This window comes from Lynx canadensis, chromosome A3 (assembly GCF_007474595.2).
Source record: "Lynx canadensis isolate LIC74 chromosome A3, mLynCan4.pri.v2, whole genome shotgun sequence".
In the NCBI taxonomy this organism is placed as follows: domain Eukaryota; kingdom Metazoa; phylum Chordata; class Mammalia; order Carnivora; family Felidae; genus Lynx; species Lynx canadensis.
In genome coordinates this window covers 8464566-8488677 of record NC_044305.1, presented here as the reverse complement: position 1 = coordinate 8488677, position 24112 = coordinate 8464566, and the positions used below count along the sequence as shown (strand labels likewise).

Genomic DNA, 24112 nt, shown 5'->3' with positions numbered 1-24112 from the left:
GTGTGGGTCAGGAATAAAGTGTGAGTCAGGTCGTTCTGACCCCCTCTTCTCTCTCTTGCTGCGGAAGAGGGTTTCCAGGTACTTGATTATTTTATTTTATTTTATTTTATTTTATTTTATTTTATTTTATCTATTTCATTTGTTTCATTTCATTTCATGTATTTTAGGAGAGAGAGAGCACAGGGGGAAGAGGGGCAGAGAAACAATCCCAAACAGACACCACGCTCAGCACAGAGCCCTTTGCAGGGCTCGATCCCACGACCCTGGGATTATGACCTGGGCAGAAATCTAGAGTCAGACGCTCCACCGACGGAGCCACCCCAGTGCCCCGCAGGTACTTATTTTTAAAAGCATGACTTTAGGGGCGCCGGGGTGGCTCCGTCGGTGGAGCGTCTGACTCTTGGCTCAAGTCGTGATGTCACGGTTCATGAGTCCAAGCCCCATGGTGGGTTCCGCACTGACAGCATGGATTCGACTTGGGATTTTCTCTCTGTCTCTCTCTCTCTCCATCTCTCAAAAATAAATAAACATTGAAAAAAATAAGTAAATAAAAACACGACTCTAGATAAGAGTACTTTATGAATGACACCACCAAACTTTCTGAATAGGCACAGGGGAAAGCTCCCGTTTTCATCTTTGCAAACACCCAGAAGTCCATGTAGATAAATCATGTAGACAAGGAAACAGTGCTTTGGTCCAAACAATACAGGAAACGCCTGGAATGGCGCCTCCTTAACACAACGCCCTATGTTTGCCTTGTACTATTCAAAGGATTTTACAGATACATTATCTTCAGACGACTCTGCGAGGTAGAAGGGGGAAGCGCAACTTGCCCATTTTACAGATTCGGAAACCAAGGTCCAGAGAGGCCGTGGCCTTTCTAAGGTCACAAACTCAGTCAACTGCAGAGCCCAAACTTCGGTCCAGGACTCCTGACAAGGAGGCCCGATCCTCCCCCTCCTCGCCCCGTCCCTTGTAACCAGGCTCCGAATGTTCCCTTCCGTGTGATGTTCCCGGCTGTATGTCCGGGCTCTGTAGGCTCCCGGGTCTGTTGCTTTTGCCCCGCAGCCTGTGTTTCCAATTCCTAGGATTCCCAGGAATATTCAAAATCTTACTTCTGCCCCCTACTTTGAAGATTCTGGTCCTTTTTCACAACAGGGGATGTACCTATTTGACCAGGAAGTGGTCTAGGCTCTGGAGTTCGTGTAGAAAGACTTCCTCTTTTTCTCCCTGAATTTATTATGGTATTAATTTTATCCCAACACCTAAAAACAAAAAAATCCCAGACTCCGCACTGCGTACGAGGGACTTTTCAAAACAAAAAACTCTCCTCCACTAAGATGTTACTAACAATCACCAGGGATTTTAAATTTCCTGTGTGTGTGTGTGTGTGTGTGTGTGTGTGTGTGAGACTTTTTCACACTTTTTTTTTTTTACAAAGATTTTTTTTTTCCTGGTCATTTAGGAAGCAGCATATTTTTAAAAACTATCTTATTGTTTTTGTGTCGCTCACATGGGCGGTTATCACTAACACCAGAAGGAAAAATATTGCGGACCTTCATGACAAACCATTACACTGACATAGGTCTGGCTTATTTAGAATATGCCCAGTAAGCACTGGTTAAAAATTGATGATTCGGGGCAGTCTTTCTCCAGTGATTTTTGTAAAATACCTAGGAGACCTTGAACATTCTGTTACACTTTTACAATCACGGAGAGGAGGACGGAAGGTGGTGTTCGCGAGGGATATTGCTTTATTACTCAGCTAAAAGTCCCTTTGGCTCTAAAAGTCCCTCCTCCCGGCGGCTGCAGGCTGGGAGAAGTCAGCATTTTCTCTCTCCCTAACTGGTGCTTTTACCATGCAGAAGAGACTCCATTTTCAAAATCTGTGAAAGAAAATTTTGTGCTTTTAGCGAATGACTTTCCCCCTAGTGGGCAGAGACCGCCCCCCCCCCGCCCCTTCTTTGCGAAGCAAGAGCCACTGGGTGAGAGCAATCTGTCACCAGCTCACGTGGCTGTGATGGAAAGCCCTTTTACATGCTGTTCACCATGTCTCAGGCACTGTTGTGTGCTTTTATCTTTTTTTAATTAAAAAAAAATTAAGTTTATTTATTTTGAGAGAGACAGACGGTGTGAGCAGAGGAGGGACAGAGAGAGAGGGAGACAGAGAATCCCAAGCAGGCTCCCCGCTGCCAGTGCAGAGCCCGACACGAGGCTCGAACTCACGAACCAGGAGATCGTGACCTGAGCCGAAGTCAGAAGCTTCACTGACTGAGCCACCTCGGGGGCCCTTTCTTGCACATTTTTAAATATACAAGGAATATTTTTATGTATTTATTTAGTTTTAGATTTTATTTTTAAGTAATCTCTACACCCAATTTGCCCAACATGGGGCTTGAACTCATGACCTGAAGATCAAGAGACAAACACTTCACCAACGGAGCCGGCCGGGTGCCCCAGAAATACCTCCTAATCTTTAAACACGGAAAGTGGTAAATGTGTCATCTTTTAGGAAGCAGGTTTGGATGCCAATAAACTAAACCACGAGTCGAAAAAGCATCATTTTTCTTGGATAATTCAGACTTTTTCAGTGCCCTCATTCTGTACTGAATAACCATCCATGATGAAATAGAAAGAACATTAAGTCAAATTGTACCCACGTGGACTCTACGCCTTTCCCTGGAAACTTCTTTCCTGGGGCCAAATTCCTAATATCGGTTCTGTTCTCATGGTTATCTCTTCTTCCTCCTCCTAAACAGAAAGTGCGAAAATAAAGGACTCGGTTTTTAAACACACACACACACACACACACACATTTTTAAATGCAGCACACACACTATGCATATTACAGTGCAGTTTTAAAAAGAGAAAGAAAAACTGTGTCTGCAACATAAGACAAGTATGCAGCACTCACACGGGTCATTAAGACTTGCCTTTATTATCATGTTGCTAACCACTAAGGGACACATGCAATGCTGTGACAAGCATAATTTAATTAAGCTTTCCATTCGATGTTGTTTGAAGAGACCTGAAGGCTCTCACCGTAAAGTAAACCCAGTGCACATCCCACAAGAAAAAGCGGAAACGATTTCACCGAACGAAGGAACTCAGCGAGCTTTTTCCTTCTTATCGAGCAAAATGGATTTACGCCGATGAGCCAGACCCCGTGAGCGCCAAATGCTGCCCCGGTGCCTTCACAGCGAAGTCGCCTCCCCCCCCACCACACACAGGAACACAGGATGTTTACTCTTTACCCAAACCTTAACCAAAGGAAAATACAGCAAACGAGTCATCTGTGTAAAATCCATGGGCTTCTTACGTCTTTGGCATTCCAGATCTTGGATTCAAATAAATAAAAATATTTACGAACCGATTCATCTGTAATCTGAGTGAAATCATGACCGTGTGCAATATACGAAAATCGTACCCCCCCTGGACAGCCACTCAACAGCATACTTCGATTGCAGACCTACTCTGCTGGGCAGTATTTTAGGGGAAGGCGGTCTATTGAGTCCTTTAAGACTCACGGTCCTTGGGGGCTCCTGGGCAGCTCAGTCACCTAAACATCCAACTTCCGCTCAGGTCAAGAGCTCAAGGGTTCGTGAGTTCCAGCCCCACATCGGGCTTACCGCTGTCAGCACAGAGCCCGCTTCGGATCCTCTGACTCCCTCTCTCTCTGCCCCTCACCCCCCCCCCCCCACAGCTTGCGAGCATGCTCTCTCTCTCTCTCAAAAATAATAATGATGATAATAAATAACTACACATAAAAAAAAAGACTCACAGGTCCTTGAAACCATACTTACTTTCTTACAGCCATGACAAAATGGAAGTCTTGCAAACTGTGGCCCGGCACCTTCCCTTTGTTTTTGTTTTTCTTCTTCACTGAAAATGTATCGCGCGCCTACGGTGTGCCAGAATCCGGGTTGGTGCAGAAATGCAAACTTGCACGCGCCAAAAGGTCCTGGCCAGAGGCAAAGTTCTATTTAGCCGGGTCGACAGACGTTACAGGCGACAGGCGAATTCTAGTGGAACCCAACCATTTGTAATCATTTGGATTACTAACAGCTTGATTAAGGATGCATATTGGCCAGGCCTTCCCTGGGAGACTAGGGGTCACTTGCATTCTGAGTGTTACCCCAGGGGAGTTAGATGCAGGAGTCCTGAGCCGCACCCTGCAGGAAGTCTTTAACTACAGTCGGAATAAGTGATCAGAAAAATTACACGGCACTGTGGCGGCCGGCTTCTCCCCGAGGAATAAGGGTCAGTACTTGGGCCCTGTGATACTTTTCAGGGCCCACAAAAATTTTTTTATTTTAATTTCTCCCAAAGCCAGAAGAAAAATGAATCTGACAATAATGAATATATAATAATGGTCCAGCCGGGGTTATATGCATCTTGAGGCCAATGCCATGGCAAAATAGAATTTTTAATATCCTTTTTTTGGAGGAAGGGATTCACAAAGGCTAAATAATACTGTGGGTCCCTAACTGCTATGGTTTAGCCCTGGTGCTATGGGAATATATATACAAGGGATCTGATCCTGGAGGTGCCGGGGGGTGGAGAAGGCTTCCAGGTAGAAGGGACCATGGAGCTGATATCTTCAGGGAGAAGAGAAACCAGCTATGCTACAGGCAGTGTAGGGAGGAATGAGCAGGGGAGGTCAGAAAAAGAAGAGGTTTCTAAGGAGAGGGAACAGAATGTGCAAAGGTCCTGAGGTAGGAAGGAGCATTTTTCATATCCACTGGAATTTAGGCTCCATGCTTGTTCCATTCTCAGCCTGAAAGGTGCCTGACCCACAACAAGCATTCAATAAATATTTGTTGAATGAATCGGGACCTTGTCTCTTTTTCAAAAGGGTGTGACAGCCCACCTAGCTTTATCTCTCCTTCTGAAACTTTCCTAATCAATATTGTCTCTCTGTCCTGTCTTCACAGCTTACGAGCTGTGTGACCTTGGACAAGTTGCTTAACCTCTCTGTGCCGCTTCTATTTACTCACACTCACCTGTAAATAACCCTCGATCTTTCTGTGAGGACTATCTTAGTTAATATGTGTAAAATAGTTAGAACAATGTCTGGTACATAATAAGTACTCAATACATGCTAGTTAGTTTTATTATTTAATCACATCTTACTAATCTTATATTCGTGTATCTTTCAGTAAAATGGAAAAATCCTTTATGTGCTGATTCGATGACTTTTACCTTGCTTCTCTCAAAGCAATTAGCATGATCCAACCCACAGAGTAAATATTCAATAAATATTAGGGAATTGATAAAAATAAAATTTAGCAACAATATTAATTAGGATCAGAATCAGTTGTAAATAAGAGAAAAACAAGGTAAGAGTTTATTTTTCTCCATAGATTTGTGTCTAACATTGTGTGACACTCCGTCATGTCAGAACCCGTCCCTTTCTATTTTCTTGCTTAGCCAGCCTTTCATGTGGCTCCAGCCTCAGGACCCACCCTTGCTGCTCAAGCTCCAGCCATCAGACCACATTCCAGTAAGCAGAAAGAATGCAGGGAGGTCAGAAAAAGAGACATGTTCCCTTAAAGACAATTCCAGGAAGTCCTCTATACCACTCCCCCTTACAGACCATTGGTTAGAATATAGTCTCGTAGCTACGCCCAAGAGCAAAGGAAGCTTAGGAAACATTCTTGTATCTGGGTGGCCATGTGCCAGCTAAAAGTTGGGATTTTATTACTGACAGAGAAGGGGAGACAGAGATATTGGGGCCACTGTGGTCTCTGTCCTGGCGGCCTGGCCAGTTGAGTTTGACACGTGATACTCCAGAGAACGGGAATGATCTCAGCCCTCTCAAAGGAAGCCGGTCACATTGGGCCTGGCTGTGATTTTTATAAAAGCACTGTTTTATGGTCCTCTTCAAACTCTAATAATACCTTTAGAATTGACGGCTCTCCATTTATAAATGTCCGCGTTCGCTAATGATGCAACTCCCTGAGGAAGAAAGACAAATGCATAAAGCCAGATGATTGCATAATTTTTACAAAGGTTTTCTTATATATGTACAATTTCAAGCAAAAGAGAGAGGAGGGAGTAATGACTTTCCATCTACCCATTCTACAGTTTCCGCAACTATCAACTCGTGAACCCTTGTGTTATCTATTGACCGAGCCACGCAGGTGCCCCATCAAAAAGTTTTTAATGTGATAGAAGGTTTTTTGCCAGTGTTTGAATTTCCCTTACTGTCTCAAAAAAAAAATAATAATAAAAATTAAAAAAAATAATAAAATAAAATAAAATAAAATAAAATAAAATAAAATAAAAATAAATTTCCTTCATTGTTTCACAGGTTTGTTGTTGTTGTTTTTTTAAGTTCATCTGTTTGAGAAACCATCAAGGTCTTGTCTAGGGCCATACCACCCTGAAGGTGCCCGCTCTCGCCCATCTGGGAAGCTAAGCAGGATTGGGCCTGGTTAGTACCTGGATGGGAGGAACCAACAAGGTCTTCCCAGTGTGGTCGGACGGCATGCCTCTAAGTACCTTTTTTTTTTTTTTTTAATTTTTTTTTTCAATGTTTATTTATTTTTGGGACAGAGAGAGACAGAGCATGAACGGGGGAGGGGCAGAGAGAGAGGGAGACACAGAATCGGAAACAGGCTCCAGGCTCTGAGCCATCAGCCCAGAGCCCGACGCGGGGCTCGAACTCACGGACCGCGAGATCGTGACCTGGCTGAAGTCGGACGCTTAACCGACTGCGCCACCCAGGCGCCCCTCTAAGTACCTTTTAATCTGGCTGCACAGCTCAGCACCGTAGCCACTGGCCACATGTGGCTATTTAAATAAACTTATTTTAATTAAATAAAAAATTCAGTCAGCCACACAAGCCACGTTTGAAGGGTTCAACGGCCGCTTATGCTGTGCAATAGCACCTACCACGCGGGACGGTGCAGACAGAGAATAGTTCCATCGTTGCCGGAAGTTCGGCTCCAGCGGAATAGCACCGCTCTAGAGGATGCCCGACCCCCTTTTTTCCTTGCAACTTATTTGTTGAAGAAGCTGAGGGTGTTTGTCATGTAGAGAGCCACACATTTTAAACTCTGCTGATGGAGGGGTGCCTGGGTGGCTCAGTCCGTGAAGCATCTGACTTCGGCTCAGGTCACGGTCTCCCGGTCCGTGGGTTCGAGCCCCGCGTCCGGCTCTGTGCTGACAGCTCGGAGCCTGGAGCCCGCTTCGGATTCCGTGTCTCCCTCTTTCTCCGCACCTCCCCCACTCACACCTGCCCCCCCCCCCTCTCAAAAATAAATCAACAGAAAAAAATTTAAACTCTGCTGATGGCAACCCCTCATGGTCAGTCAACATGCTTCTCTGTCTTCTGTGTTCCCCATAAATCAACAGTTAGACTTACCACCTTGATCCAATTCAGAGTTGATTCCTTGGGGTGGAATAAGATGACAGGGCAACCCAATTGTAGGTAGTGTGTTTAAAAAAAAAAAAAAAAAGCACACAGAGAGATCAAAATCTGGAAGGACGTACACCAGAACATTATCAGTAGTTATTTTGGGGAACTAGAATGACCTTATTTTTTGCCTCATTCTTGCTGATCTCTATGTCATTACTTATTCCACAGTGCGCATGCCTTTCTAATGAAAAGTAAGCAATACCTGCTATTTACCGCAAAAACAATGTGCCAAGCACAGCGCGCAGCGATTCACTTACATTAGCTCATGGAACCCTCGTGACAATTCTATGAGGTCATTATGATCTCTGCTTTGCAGTAAACACTCAGAAACATTAAGTACCTTGTCCAAGGTCACGTAGTCAGTATCTGGTGCGGTCTGGATTTAATCTCTCCAACTGCCTGACTCTCGAGGGATTCTGATGTTGGGCAGTGTGGCGTGCAGCCTGAGAGACTCAGTTTCTGGAAAATCCCGTCAGGTTATTCCGAGGCAGACCCAGGTCTGGGAACCGAACCGCATCCCTGCCCAACCACACGACGCCGTCCTCCACAAACATGCCGTCTCCCCCACGCTCACCCCTGCTCTCAGCTGGAAAGCAGTCTACGTCTGGCACGTTCGAAGCATAAAGCCTGACGCCTGCCCCGAGCGTCTGCTCTGAAAAGGCACCTTGGAGACCACGTTTGAGACTAGTTGCCACCCAACTTCCGGCTTCGTGTGGGGCGTCCACTTGTGACACGCTATTAAGACGGGATAGGAAAAATGGGGAGCGTGTGGACGTGTGCATGTGCGCGCGTGCGTACGACGTCTGGGCAGACGGCCGGGGAAGCTCTCCCTAAAGCAGGGGTTGACGCACGAGGGACCGAGGTCTCCCATCCAGCCCACTGCCTAAGCATGCTTTTTCCCCAGCCAGTTGGAATAAAACCATTTTTAAAGAGGACAAAATCTTGTGACACATGAAAATCACAGGACAGCCCCTTTCAGCGTCCATAAATAAAGTTTTATTGGCACACAGCGCCGCTCGTTGTTTGCGGTCTGCGGTTGCTTTGGCATGGCAATGGAAGGGTTAATTATTGCCCCAGCGACCACGTGGCCCAAATGCCTAACATGTTTACTCTGACTATAGGAGCAGGTGACACAGTACATTCGAAGGCCTGAGGAGGGACCGTGCCCGGTTTATTCCTGGCAAGACGAGGACCTGGTGGTGATGGGAGCAGAGCGGACGAGGGCAGAAAGCACGGGGGACCAGATGCCACGCAGTCAGTCCATCATAAGGACTGGGGTCCAAGCCTGAGCAAGACGGGAGCCAGCGCGGTTGTGTGGTGAGAGGTGTTCCGGTCTGGCTTCTTTTAACAGATTTCCCTATTTTAAGAACAGACTGAAAGGGGGTGGGGGAGAATAGAAACAATGAATCCAGCTCTGAGAGCAGAGCTGTCCGAGAAGCTATGCAAGACGTGATGAGGGGTTGAACCAGGAAAGTGATAGAATTGCTGGGATGTATCTAGTGGGATTCTTTTTTTCTTTTAAGATTTTTCATTTTCTAAGTAATCTCTACACCCAACATGGGGCTTGAACTCACAACCCCAAGATCATGCGCCACTGACTGAGCCAGCCAGGCGCCCCTAGCTAATGGAATTCTTTTTTTTTTTTTTTAATGTTTATTTGTTTTTGAGAGAGAGCCAGCGGGGGAAGGGAAGAGGCAGAGGGAGAGACAGAATCCCAAACAGGGTCCATGCAGAGCCCAACACGGGGCTCAATCCCACAGACCATGAGATCGTGACCTGAGCCAAAATCAAGAATCAGATGCTTAACCGACCAAACCCCCGAGGCGCCCCTAGTTTTCTACTTTTCATAGCCTGCATTGTCTAACCGAAGACTATCTAGCCCCTCTAGCATCTACACCCTCAGTTGAGACGTCTTTGGTCACAACTGTAGGCTTAGGAGCTCAAATCTAGACAGGCATGCGACAACGAAGGGGATCGGGAGCAAGATGTCACATCTTCAGAGATAGCAACAAACAATTTTGTGTCCTTGCAGCTTAGTAAGATAATCAGGGGGCACCTGGCTGGCTCCGTCAGGGGGGCACGTGACTCCTGATTTCAGGGTCACATGTTCAAGCCCCATGTGGGGTGTTGAGGTTACTTAGAAAATTGCTAAAAAAAATGATAAATTACAAAAAATATATAATCAGGATGTGCAACTATAAAACCTGGTGAGGGGCAGATGCTCGTTGGACACACCCCTTCCAGTTTCTGGCTTGTTCGCTCTGTCATTTGGAGGAAAGGGGCTTCCTCTTGGGTATTTGGCAAAGCAAGTTTTGGTATTTTCCTGTCTGGGCAAAAATATACCAGGAGAGGAGATCTTCCAGAGATATGTGAGTTGCAGCCAAACAAAGTGGCTTTCTGTGGGTCTCTGCCAGAAAGGAGAATCAGCTGTCATCTATTCCTAAAATAAAAGTCCCTTGGAGAAGGAAAAAAGGGGGGAGGGGAATGGCAATTACGTTGAAAGTACAGAATTTAGCCTTTTCTCCGCCATGGTGGTGGGAGTGGTTAATTGTCATTCGCTATGTCTTTTTCTTTACCTTTTTTTTTTTTCTAATTTTTAATTTTAGAGAGAGAATGTGAGTGGGGGAGAGGGGCAGAGGAAGGGAGAGAGAGAATCTTATGAAGGCTCCAGACTCCGCACAGAGCCCAGTGTGGGGCTCGATCCCCCAACCCCGGGGATCATGACCTGAGCCGAAATCAAAAGTCAGACGCTCAACCCACTGAGCCACCCAGGTGCCCCTTGCCAGATCTTCTCACAAGACTTTTAGGATCAAGCTATTCCTGGCCAGGAAACAAAACCAGAATTGTCCCATTCCCCAGTGGATTCAGATGTAAACTAGTAATAAAATCAAGTACAAGTACAGAGGCTCCTGGGTGGCTCAGTCAGTTAAGCGCCCGACTTCGGCTCAGGTCATGATCTCGCAGTTTGTGAGTTCGAGCCCCGCGTCGGGCTCTGTGCTGGCAGCTCAGAGCTTGGAACCTGCTTTGGCTTCTTCGTCTCAGTCTCTCTCTGCCCCTCCCCCGCTTGCACTCTGTCTTGTCTGTGTTTCTCAAAGATGAGCACACATTGTAAAAAATAATAAAATAGGGGCGCCCGGGTGGCTCAGTTGCTCGAGCGTCCGACTTCAGCCCAGGTCATGATCTCACAGTTCGTGAGTTCGAGCCCCGTGTCGGGCTCTGGGCTGACAGCTCAGAGCCTGGAGCCTGCTTCGGATTCTGTGTCTCCCTCTCTCTCTGCCCCTCCCCTGCTCATGCTCTGTCTCTCTCTGTCTTAAAAATAAATAAAACATTAAAAATATTTAAAGAAAATAATAAAATGAAATAAAATAAAATGAAATAAAATAAAACAAAATAAAATAAAGCACAACTCCAAGAGGAGGCATTGGAGAAGTACCAGGCTGGGTCTGTAAGAGATCACACATGAGATGAGACACATATTTATGCCGCATGAAAGTCACATGCTTGTATCCTATCATTCTGTAAACATGACTGCTACCTGAACAATAGACATATTTTATCAGGGAAATGATTTTTCTCTGTTACCATGCTTCTGCACTAGTAGGTTTGTTCAGTAACAAATATGTGAGACTTCTGTTTGTAAGAAAAGAAAAAAGTACAGAATTCAGAATGGATGCTAGCAAAACACAAAGGGAGGATTTTTAAGGGCAGTGAACCTGCTCTGGATGGTGGTGTATGGTGGGTATATACCATTATGCATTTTTCAAAATCTATAGAACTACAACATAAAGGGTGAACCTTAATGTAATCGATGGATGTTAGTTAATAATCAGGTATCAGTATCGGTCCATCAGTTGTATCAAATGTGCCACACGAATGCAAGAGGTTAATAAAGAGGAAATTACGCAGGGGAGGGGTGGGGTACATATGGCAACCTTCTGGACTTTCTGCTCTATTTTTCCGTATACCCACAACCACTCTAAACAGTAAGGTCTATTAATTATGACAAATAAAACTTTAAAGGGCGCACTTTTTAATGAGAGCAAACCTTGGTGTTACTGTCATACAGATGGGAAATAGAAACCTTTTAAGGCATAGCTATCTTTTGAGAGGATGAGGTGGAAAACAATGTCGGCCGCCATTCCTTAATTTGGAATATTGATCCACTGTTCTGGAGTTTGAACTGTATGCGAGTTTGCTTTTGTTGTTGTTGTTCTCAGTACTTTGTCATCCAAAGAAAGCCCACAGAGAGCTGTGACTCTTAAAAGACGGTATGAAATGTTTCAACAACGGACAAACCTCAGACTTCCTGTATTTCTGTAACTTGTAGCTTTCCCTTCCTTCTTTTAATTTGTTAATGATCTCTCTTCTGTCACACGTCCCTAACTAGATCAGTGGATCAAAGGTGAGGCTTTGCTAAGTAATCAGTGTAATTTCAGCCATGTAGCCAGCTATTAAAAACAGACCTATAGGGTTTTCAAGGACAACCAAGGTATTGATTTCGCACCAAAAATTCATGCAGTAATACACCAGGGCCAGTGTTTCTAAACCATCACCTTTCCTTATTCACTGGGTCCCTAGTGAAATCCTGCACGGCTCAGAAAAGGCAAATCCACCCAGACTCCCTCCCCCACCCACCCCCAGCCCAGTTCCTGCCTGCAAGAAAAGAATTTCACTCTTACAAATTAGACAAGGGGAGAGAAAACTCATTTTTTCGACAAGCATTTTTATTACTTTTTCTTTTTACAGATGTGTCTTCCCATGCATTAATTTTCCTTCCCAGTTATTACACTTGTATGTGGATTTTTTTTTTTTTTTTAGAGGACACATCTCTTATGTAATTTGTTTTGTGTTTCTGGAATGAGGAAACTTTTTTACTCATATTGTTAAAATCTACACAAGGCACCCGTGTGATAGATCACCCTGAGCCTTGGAAGGAAATGATTCACCACAATACTGTAACCGAAAGTGTTCTAATACCAGGGAAGAAGGTAGGTCATTTAACTGTGTCACCTGCACAGAGCAGCTATGGGGGCATCAGAGCCTTCTCAGCTTAGCCTTTGCCCTCAGAACTGCGCTGCGCCTGGTGTAGCCTTTTCCCACCAGCTCTGTTCCTGTTCTCTGGTTCCTTTCTCCAAATATATTAAAAAAAAAAAAAAAATGATGCTGGGAACTCCATTTTAAGTTTTAAGAGAAACCTGCAACTTTGTGATTTGTTAATTATCCACATCCATTCATCTGCCTCCAAGGTCCTTCTCAGACTACTCTCTACTGTCTCTCTCTTTTTTTTTAATACTTTTTTTTAAGGTTGTTTTTTTTTTTTTTTTTTTTTTTTTTTTTCAAATTTATTTAAGTAATCTCTACACCCAACATGGGGCTGGGACTCACAACCCCGAGATCAAGAGTGCACGCTCCTTGGACTGAGCAAGCCAGGCACCCCTCAGGTTACTCTCTTCTAATTTTGTACCTAAATTTGTTGGGTGAATAAATGAATAAAACCAGAAGTGCCCAGAATAAGTCCAGAGTTGTAAAAATGAAACACATCTATTAAAAAATAAAATAAATAGGGGCACCTGGGTGGCTGAGTCGGTTAAGCGTCCGACTTCGGCTCAGGTCACGATCTCGCAGTTTGTGAGTTCGAGCCCCCGTGTCGGGCTCTGTGCTGATGGCTCGGAACCTGGAGCCTGGTTCGGATTCTGTGTCTCCCCCTCTCTCCGCCCCTCCCCCACTCTCTCGCAAAAATAAATAAACATAAACAAAAAAATTAAGCAAATAGATCACCGTTGATGGAAATTTATCTAAATATTTTACACTCTGAGATTCAAGTTGCTGCTTTAATTATTCTTATTCCACATGGAAGTGACTATGTGTTTGATTTGATCCATGTGTTTTGAACAAACGTGCTAAAATTAGGTAGGGCTGTAATATGACTTCCATGGTTCTTTCCTTTATAAAAAAATAAAATAAAATAAACTATATTGTATAACTGCATTGGTAGAAAAACAAATATATTAATTTTAAGTATTAACATTTTTTCTTCAATCTAAAAGGTCATGATTTTAATAGATTTTAAATAGATACTTCTGATTGTAATAGATACTAAAACTAGGACACCTTGGCTGGCTCCGTTTGTGGAACCTGTGACTCTTGATCTCTGGGTCCTGAGTTTGAGCCCCAAACGTGGGCGGAGAGATTACTTAAAAAAATAAAAAACAAAACAAAACAAAAAAGACCCCAAAACTATTTTCTGGGCCTGCTGTGTCTAATGGAGAAGTCTTCTCCAGAGAAATGTCATTTTATAGAAACATAGATTAAATAATCATAAAACCAGTGACAGAAGACAGGTTTTTAAAAAATTATTTTTAAAAAGTCTGTCAGTGAATTGTCACAATTATGAAAAACATTTATATTTTTTAAAAAAACCTTCAATATAAAATAAAAATCAACTGAATGCTCATACTAGGGGAATATAAATAACTTTTGGTACCTCAATGGAATATTATTCCCTCACTAAGAAAATCAGTTTTCGGGGCGCCTGGGTGGCGCAGTCGGTTAAGCGTCCGACTTCAGCCAGGTCACGATCTCGCGGTCCGTGAGTTCGAGCCCCGCGTCGGGCTCTGGGCTGATGGCTCGGAGCCTGGAGCCTGTTTCCGATTCTGTGTCTCCCTCTCTCTCTGCCCCTCCCCCGTTCATGCTCTGTCTCTCTCTGTCCCAAAAATAAATAAATGTTGAAAAAAAAAAAAAGAAAAAGAAAATCAGTTTTCAATAACCATTTTTTAATATATTTGAAATGCAAAAAAAAATTTTTTTTTTAATTTTTTAAATGTTTATTTATTTTTTGAGAGACAGGTTGACAGAGTGTGAGCAGGGGAGGGGCAGAGAGAGACAAGGAGACACAGAATCCGAAGCAGGCTCCAGGCTCCGAGCCGTCAGCACACAGCCCGACGCTGGGCTCGAACCCACGAACCGCGAGATCCCGACCTGAGCCGAAGTCAGACGCTCCACCGACTGAGCCACCCAGGTGCCCCTCAAACAAAAATTTTTTTTAACGGATTTTCTCTCTAGAGTTAGTGAAGGTCTATGGAAATAAGTACTCACTTAATGGGTAAACCAGCATTGACTTTTTGGAACATTTTGGAAGACATATTGGTGACATCTATTAAAATGTCAATTTGCATACAGTCTCCAACTCACAAATTCCACTTCCAGGCGTTTATTCTATAAATTCCTTTCCACAAGTGTGCAAATATAGAAAGTCATATCGTTGACCAACCAGAACAGCAGAGAGCCAAGAAGGAAATGGCCATCATTAGTGGTTACATAAATGGTTATATAAATGACGGTCTGTTTTCACTATGGAATACTATGAAGTCATTAAGAAGAGTAACATAGATATGTCACAACATGGCTCATTGACCAGGATTGCATCACCTACTTATTTCTAAGCTACTGGTGGTCGGTCAGGTGGGTTTTTGCTCTCCAGAGGACGTTTGCAATGTCTGGAGACATGTTCTGTTGTCCCAGCTAGGGTGGATGGGGGGGAGGGGGTGGCGTACCCCATCTAGAGGGTAGAGGCCAAACATCCTACAAGCACAGGGCAGCCCTACAACAGAATGATCCAGCCCCAAATGTCGAAAGTCCTGAGGTTGAGAAATGTTATTCTAAACTGATCACTGGCAAGGATAATGGGACATCCAGATTTGCGTGTTAGATGAATCAAACTTTACCTTCTGGGACAAGGGTGGGTCCAGCCTTCACTCTGAAGAAAAACACCCAGAGACAGTCATGGTTCTGTGAACAAGAAAGAACAGAATAGTTGCTGTGTTGTGTAAACAGCCAACAGCATCTGCCGCAAACATAGAGAACAGCGAACAATATAAAACAAAGAATAGTTTCATGTGTACGTAAAATACTGAAAGGGTATGCACTCACACCATTCAGGTCCTTAGCTGAGGAAGAGTAAAGGTGCGAGTGATGTTTATTTTCTGGTTTATTTTCTGATGTTTATTTTCTTCATATTGTAAACATTTTCTGTAATGATCATGCCTTACTTTTATTATTAGAAAAAAATACAAAAATATTTCCGTTACATTTATAACTGAAATATAAATCTGGCAACAATATAGTTCTTGAGGTGTTTTTTTTTTTTCCATGATGCTGCCATTTTCTCAAGTTGGTGGATGAAATTTAAAAACAAGTGAATGCTTCTACGAAACTTGAATACATCTGACAAAATCTTGATTTTCCAGATTACAGCTGAAACTGAGTTAAGTTGATACAAATATTCAGCTTGTTTCTTTATCTTTTTTTTTTTTTTTTTTTGCTTCGGGTAATTTTATTTTCCATATATAGCCTTGAATGGAAAGAGGAGTAAACGGAAGTCAGAAAGTCAGGCTTCTCGAACCAGGCACACGGACCTGGGCAAGTTGTTCGTCTGGCACGATCACAACAGCACCCAAAGGCAATGGGATCACCGTCTGGAATAAATATCTGCACTCCCGTGTTCAGGGCAGTGTTATTCACGAAAGACAATATATGCAAACACCTAAGTAACCACCAGGTGACAAATGGATAAAGGGAAAGTATATGTGATACATAATGGAAATATTATATTGGAATATATATCATGGAATATATATATATATATATTTCCCCTATATATTATAACGGGATATTCTGGGATGTTCATGCTCTGAAATATTATTCAGGCATACAGAAGCAGGAAATCCTGCCGTTTGCAACAGCATGGATGAAACTGAAAGGTTTTATGCTGAGTGAAATAAGCCAGACAGAGGGAGCTCATTACTATATAGTATCACTTGCATGGAGAATTTTTTTCTAACTGAACTCATAGAAACAGAGAGTAAAATGATGGTTACCAGGGGTTGGCAGGGGGCGGGGGTGTCTTTAGGGTGGGGGCAGAATGAGGAGATGCAGGTCAAAGGGTACATCTTACAGTTAGAAGTAAAGTCCAGCATGGTGACTATAGTTAATAATACCGTATTACTGGGGCGCCTGGGTGGCTCAGTCGGTTGGGTGACCAACTTCGGCTCCGGCCGTGATCTCGCAGTCTGTGAGTTCGAGCCCCGCGTCGGGCTCTGCGCTGACAGCTCGGAGCCTGGAGCCTGCATCGCATTCTGTGTCTCCTCCTCTCTCTGCCCCTCTCCTGCTCCCATTCTGTGTCTCTCTGTCTTTCAATAATAAATAAACGTTCAAAAAAATAAAAAAAAAATAATACCATATTACTGTCTATACTTGAAATTTACTGAAAGAGTAGATTTTTTAAAGTTTATTTATTTTGAGAGAGAGAGAGAGAGAGAGAGAGAGAATCCCAAGCAGGCTCCGTGCTGTCCGTGTGGAGCCCCTGCGGCTCTTGAACTCTCGTGAACCTCGAGGTCATGACCTGAGCTGAAGTTGGACCTTTAACCGACTGAGCCACCCGGGTGCCTCACTAAGAGAGCAGATCTTAAGGGTTCTCACACACACATAAAAGGTAGCTGTGAGGTGATGAAGGTGTCACCTTGCTTATGGTAATCATTTAACAGTGTATACAACAGCAAACCATCCCTTTGTATATTTTAAATATATTACCATCTTATTTGTCAATTACACCTCCGTTAAGCTGGGGGAAAACGATCACAGCAAACACCTCCACGGACCCTGCTGTGTGCTGAGAACTGTTCTATGTACTTTACAGCCATTTGCTCACTGAGTCCCCGGAGCTACTTTGTGAAGCAGGTGCTACTATGTTCCCGTTTCACACAGGTAGACTCAGAGCTCTAGCGCCTTTCTCATGCTCACAGAGCTAAGCGGTGAGTTGGAGGTTTGAACCCAGGCGTTCGGGGTCGCTATGCCTCGGGATATGCTGGGGCACTATGTTGGCCTCCTAACTCGTCACTTACCCAGCGTCTTGGTCCCCATCGATCTCTCCTATTCCCTTCTTGCCACAAAAGTCATTTTTCTATAAAATTTTTTTATGTTTTTATTTTATTTTTGAGAGCGAGAGCGCGAGAGAGAGACAGAGAGACAGAGCATGAGCGGAGGAGGGGCAGAGAGGGAGGGAGACACAGAATCCGAAGCGGGCTGCAGGCTCTGAGCTGTCGGCACAGAGCCCGACGCGGGGCTCGAACCCACGAACCGTGAGATCGTGACCTGAGCCGAAGTCAGACGCTTAACCGAGCCACCCAGGCACCCCAAAAGCCATTTTTCTAGAACACAATTCCCGTCACTCACCTTCTTGGAATGTCTCAGTGGCTTCGGATTCCTGCTGCAGGGACTCAGCCCCAGCATTGCAGGTTGGGCACTGGTAGCTAAATACGGCTCGCTGAGAGGTGCCATGGGTTCTCACAGTGATCTCGTGGGTGTGTATGTGTGTATGTGTCTGGTTTCACTTTTTATGAATTACTTTTTTTAACACCTAAAATCCTGGAGAATGTGTAAACAGTCATACACATCCCCCCAAAAAGGCATCCTACAGGACAACTGGCCTGGCCTGTTTAACAAGGCACGGAGAAAGGAAGAAGGGACTGAGCTAGACTGGAAAAGACCAGAATGACATAACAACCCAATTCCGTGCCCGAGGCCTGGATTGCATCTTGGTTTGGGTAAACCAGCTGCAAAAGATACTTTTTGGGGGGGCGTCTGGGGGGCTCAGTTGGGTAAGTGCCTACAATCGTTATAGAGCTCCAAAGTGCTAAGGGACTCAGCAGGACTGGCTTGACCCAAATGACAAATAAGGAGGGGGGAAAAAAAGGATGAGACAAATGGAGACCAAGCAAACCAGCCCTGATGAAGCGGTGAGGTTCTTGGTACTGAACTCCAGGCTGGCCAGGCTCATCCCAAGAGACAGGCGGCCCAGGCCCACCCGAGGACGTCAGCGCAAGGGCAGGACATTGACTTGAAGCTTGTCAATAAAAAGCTTTGGCAGCACGTGCTCTTGGTGAGCAAAGGGGGCGGACCTAACCCAACCAGTTCTCCATCCAAACTCAGCATCGGATTAAACCACGGACCCGACCCGCCTGGGGTCAGAGGTGCGAGTGGCGAGAGGCCAGGGGGTCACGCTAGTGGCACTCCTCCTGCAGGGAAGGAAACATCAGGGCTGGGGAAGCATTGCCCTGCCTGTGGCATCAGTCCCCACCGTCCTTTCTCAGTTCTCTTCGGACTTGCCTCTGGGCGGGATGCCTCTCTGTCGACCCTTCTTTCACCCGCACCCACTCCCCATAATTCATCCACATTTGCCTTGTAATCATAAGAGGGAGCAGTTGTTCAATGACTTTGCACCAGGCTCCTCTCCACTGCCTCCTTTACACCTTATTAAGATGAGACACCATGCTGATCCCGTCTTACAGACGAAGAGAGGAGGCGGGGGGATTCGTGTCCTTGGCACAAGCTCTCACAAGTAGTGAGTGAAGAAGTCAGGACCTGAACCCCACCACTCTGGCTCCAGAATCTGCACCACTGATGTTAGAGTTAGCGTGATGCTTGTTTCTGTAACAGGGAAAATGGGCATTCAGATGCCAGTTTCGGTAGTCACTGGCTAAGTGACTTACCTTCCATCCAGTTTAAGCTTCCCCTTCTAAAATGGGATGACGCTCTGTCGACAAGAGCCAAAGTATGGAAAGAGCCCAAATGTCCATCGATGGATGAACGAATAAAGAAGATGTAGTATATATATATACAATGGAGTATTACTCGGCAATCAAAAAGAATGAAATCTTGCCATTTGCGACTACACGGATGGAACTAGAGGGTATTATGGGAAATTAGTCAGAGAAAGACAAATATCATATGACTTCACTCATATGAGGACTTGAAAACACAGAACAGATGAACATAAGGGAAGGGAAGCAAAAAGAATATAAAAACAGGGCGGGGGACAAAACCTAAGAGACTCTTAAATATGGAGAACAAACTGAGGGTTGCTGGAGGGGTTGTAGGAGGGGGGACGGGCGAAATAGGTAAAGGGCGTTAAGGAATCTACTCCTGAAATCATTGTTGCACTCTATGCTAACTAATTTGGATGTAAATTAAAAAAAAAAAATTAAAGAAAAATACTTACTGGAGATCTTCTCATATAGATCTATCACAGCCTGGTAACAGCTTTCAAAATGTTTCATTTTAAGGTCTGACTGTATTTAATCAGTCTCCTGTGGAAGAACTTTGAGTCCCTTTAAACTATCCTCTTGCCACAGTCTGACAACATTGATAAATTAAAAGACGCCAAGAAGTCGTCTACGTGAAGCTCATAGAATATTCATTAATTATGTTCAAAGCTTTGTTACAGTATATGTGATAAGTGCAATAAAAATACAATAACCTGCTAAATAAATACATTAATAAAATGGGATGCTGCTCCCCCTCGAGGGTGGGCCGTGACCACTGAATGGCCAAGTACATCTAAGGCAGGTCTCGGCCATCCACCCCCAGAGGCAAATCTGGGCAAGTGCCTGTTTTCATAAATAAAGTTTTATTGGAACACAGTCATGCCCAGTCATTTGTGGATTATCTAGGGCTGCTTTCACATGACTTGGTGAAGCTGGTTGAGACAGACTGAATGGCTCTCAAAGACTAAAACATGTGCTGTCTGACCTTTAAGAATAAGTTCACTGACTCCTGAGCTAAAGCAGTCGGGACAGTCTTTTGCACCTGGAAGATACCTGATACTTACATTTAACGTAAAGTCAAGAGCAGACATCAGGTTCCGTTTATCACTCTTTCCCTGGGTCCAGCAAAGTCCTTACACATATTAGGTGCATTATACAAAGTAAAGTTAGAGTAATTAGCGATAATGAAATGTAATAGTTATAGCACAGCATTCAGATGAAATTAGTTGGTTTTTTTATTTTTATTTTTTTAATATCTGTTTTTGAGAGAGACAGAGACAGAATGCGAGTGGGTTAGGGGCAGAGAGAGAGGGAGACACAGAATCCGAAGCAGGCTCCAGGCCCCGAGCTGTCAGCACAGAGCCCGACGCGGGGCTCGAACCCACAAGCTGTGAGATCATGACCTGAGCCGAAGTCGGACGCTCAACCGACTGAGCCACCCGGAAGCCCCTGAAACTAGTTAATAATAAAACTTCAGGCACATTTCTAACTTGAAATGACCCGTTTACTTTTTCAGTATTCTGTAATTTCAGTTAGAATGCAAATAATCGTGTAACATTGGAACGCCACTCAGCTGTCTTACATTCACACGGAGGAGGGTTGGTTGATGCAGGAGACCAACGTTGCTATCTTTTATTATTTTTCAGGTTGTAACGATCATAAGATGAAGCATAAGTGTATTCTGCAAACTTCAAATTGTGGGTTCTAAACCATTCTTTTGTTGTTGTTGTTGTTTATTTAGAGAGAGAGAGAGAGAGAGAGAGAGCTCAAGCGAGCGCCATCGGGGGAGGGGCAGAGAGAGAGAGGGAGAGAGAGAATCCCAAGCAGGCTCTGAGCTGTCAGTGCAGAGCCTGATGCGGGGCTCAAACTCACAAACCGTGAGATGGTGACCTGAACTGAAACCAGGAGTCGGGCGCTTAACCGGCTGGGCCACCCAGGCGCCCATCAGATTGTGTGTTTTGGTGCCTTCCACCCCACGAAAGTCAGCTTTTAGAGCAGACACAACATAGAAATAGGGTACTGGCTAGTGGTTGATGCAGTGACGATAGTGGGGGAGACGGAACGGGAGAGAAGTCAGGAAAAGAATGGGAGCAGGTGTCATCAGATCACCAACCCGGGGGGCAGATCAGTAGGATGCAGTCCCACACCAGGAGCCAGTACGGGCGTTTCTAAGTACGCTCAGCGGGCGCCTCTTGTTTTAAAGGGAGGCATGTTAACCTCCAAGCAGAACCTAACCAGAGGCAACACTCCAGGCTTCCCCACAACACACGGGGAATGGCAGGCTGGCTTCCCCAGTGCAGTCCACGTACAGTCGTGGGCTGCCCCATCTTGCTGCCCGTTGGTGGGTCTTTACAGCTTATTTTTACTACTGTTGTAAGACAAAAGGAAACAAAGAAAACCAAGGCTCTTGGCCCCAACGAAGTACGTTGCAAGCCAAACGTGAAGCAGCTTGGGAACCAGCCAGTTTTGCATTAGCCACTTTTTCTCCAGTTGTTAGGGCCAAGAAACAGTGTTTAGCAGCGCTCCTTCCACCAAGGTGGCCTCGCTCTCTTTCGTTTTTTACTTGTTTATGTAAAGACTGTAGCCCGTGAAGACAGACCCCACAGCTCACGGCTGTATCACCAGCCTCCAAAACAGCATCTGACAGGTAGTGGGTCTTCGGGGCTCTCCGCTGAAAGGGAGTGGGGGCTGGTTCTGTTCCAGGTCATGGCCATACGGTGGTGAGCAAGAGAAATGTTTTCCCTGCCCTCCTGGGGCTTACATCCCAGGGAGAGGCTGACATTCATCAACGAGCAAGGAGGGAACAAGTCTATTTTTATTGATTGCACCAAACGCCACGAAGGCAACAGGGTGTGTCCCCTTACCAGACTAATGGATCTGAATACCAGACTACCTGGATGTGAATTTTGGTTCCCGACCCAGGGCCAGGGCGCAGGCGAGGCAAGCGTGGGCAGCGTTGAGATTCTTAGGTCGCCATCGCTACAAAGCGGGGTGAAAACAGCATCACCCTTTTAGGCCTTTGTGAGGATTAAATGTCAGGGAATTTGCACATCTGCTGGCACACAGGAGGAGCTCAGTAAATGGCAGTAATGATTATTGTATTATTGCCATCAGTGTTATTAAGCCTATGGAAACCCATCACGCTTGAAGAAATACGTAAGCAATAACGTCAAAAGAATCCAGAAAACCAAAGGGGCTAGGTGCCGTATTTTGTCGAACCGAAAACATCACGTTGTAAGACGCTCTGCTATTGTAGGAACTCTTGAGGAAGAAAGAGTTGCTTCCGCTTCCAATCGCAAGATGCCATCGATCGCAAAACGCACACCAATTTCGGTTATGTTAAAATATAAAAATTAACGTGAACCTTAGAATTGATCAACTGTGGTACCGTCACCCCAATTCCATGGCCATGAAGCAGAAAGGCGTGTCTTAAGTATTCTCTATTTCCAAAAGATTGGGTGTTTCAATAAGTATTTTTTTTGGAAAGTGTGGCTAGTTCATATCATCGAAATTCTAGGATCCCTGGGCATCTAGACTGGTACCATTTAATAATAACTACTGAGCAAAAGATGACTAAATGAAATAATTCGTTAAAGCTACAATTATAAAGAGTCTCCGCTCATAAACAGTAGTAGAAATTCTATAAAATGGGGGCACATAGTTGGCTCAGCGGAAGAGCATGTGACTCCTGATCTCGGCATCGTGCGTTTGAGCCCCACATGGGGTGTAGAGATTACTTAATTAAAAAAAAAAAAAAAAAAGAAAGAAAGAAAACTTTAAAAAATTCCATAAAACAGCAACAAATGCTCTAAGAAAGTAGATGGAAGTCTGTCATCATACAAACACGAGGGGGACTTGCATAGGCATTTTCTTAATTAAATTAGCAATGCCACGGTTAATGGGCGTGTCATTGTTATTTTTTTAACTCCACATCATTTTGTTACAATGGTTCTATGTTAAAATCCACCTAAATCCTGAGCACCTGTCCTGTCTCTATCCTGGATATGTAAGTTGGCAGTTACCATTTTTAGGAGGTGGATCTTAATGAACGTTGAATAAATAAATGAAAGAACTCTGTGCATATGGGAGACTGGACCTAATTTTCAGACCAAACACGATACAGTCCACCAATGTAATCAGTCCAAGTTTCGACTTGGGGAAAATAGTTGGACTACCCCCACAGAGAGAATATTCATAGTCAGAAGCATCCTTTCAAAGAGATTGGGCTCATTGTACTCGATTGAGGTTTTTGACATTTAATTTAAAAGAAAAACTGCCCATTTTTGAAACCAGCATTGCTAGACATTTTATGAAAAAGGAGCCTCGACCGTTTCTGTAACTAATAAACTATTTTCCTCCGTTGATTTTTTTTTTACAGTCACTTTGCATAGTGACATGAGCTAGCCGTTCCCAAGATTCATGAGTTTTTTCTGTGATTTTGGGGGAAGAATTTCACCCGAACTGCCTTGGAATATTATCACCAGCCCCACTGTTGTTTTGTTTAGTTAAACCTATGCCTTTGCGTTTATAACATTTTGTAAATATTATTACCGTACCTTTCTGGTTATGTCCTTTTGAAGAAAGCAGGGGGGGAAATTCTACCTCCTATGATGAATTAAGAGTATACAGGCTTCTCTTTCCCTTTTGTAAAAAAAGAACGTATTTTGGCAGTTGAAAACAGGTGCTCGTTGGGTTCATTCACGATATGAGACAGATCAGTGTGCATTTGAAACTCCTCTTTCTTCAGAGCAGAAAATTGTGAGGGTTGAGCAAAACAGAAAACAGAGCCCTTTTCTAAATTTAGCAGTGTCATATGACCCCACTCGTCTTTGTACTCAGAGCATTAAGGTATTAGCCACATTGCTTCATGGATGTAGCATATAATTACTCTAGGAAAAGGGGAGCATGACCAACCAGCATAGATACAAGTGTTGGGCTTCTATCTGTCCTTTTTGATCTAAGGAAATGGACCTCAGAGTGCCACTGGAGCATCCCCCATGACAGCTTGTCATTTGGGTAAACTTTCCCACTGCAGGCAGAAAACAGTTCCTCCATTTTTATACCTCTTTTCAGAGCAGCCGATGTTTAA

The 24112-nt window shown here is 44.3% G+C and overlaps 2 long non-coding RNA genes across 2 annotated transcripts; both read right to left on the bottom strand.

The window, feature by feature from the left end:
* Positions 1–2387: 2387 nt before the first annotated feature.
* Positions 2388–7496, bottom strand: LOC115509956. Its single transcript, XR_003967542.1, has 3 exons — positions 7370–7496; positions 5901–5958; positions 2388–2751 (listed from the first exon to the last, which is right to left on the bottom strand). It is a non-coding gene; the product is annotated as an uncharacterized LOC115509956 (long non-coding RNA).
* A 7434-nt stretch (positions 7497–14930) lies between these two features.
* On the bottom strand, positions 14931–23835 carry LOC115509955. Its single transcript, XR_003967541.1, has 2 exons — positions 23580–23835; positions 14931–15211 (listed from the first exon to the last, which is right to left on the bottom strand). It is a non-coding gene; the product is annotated as an uncharacterized LOC115509955 (long non-coding RNA).
* Between the last annotated feature and the right edge of the window lie 277 nt (positions 23836–24112).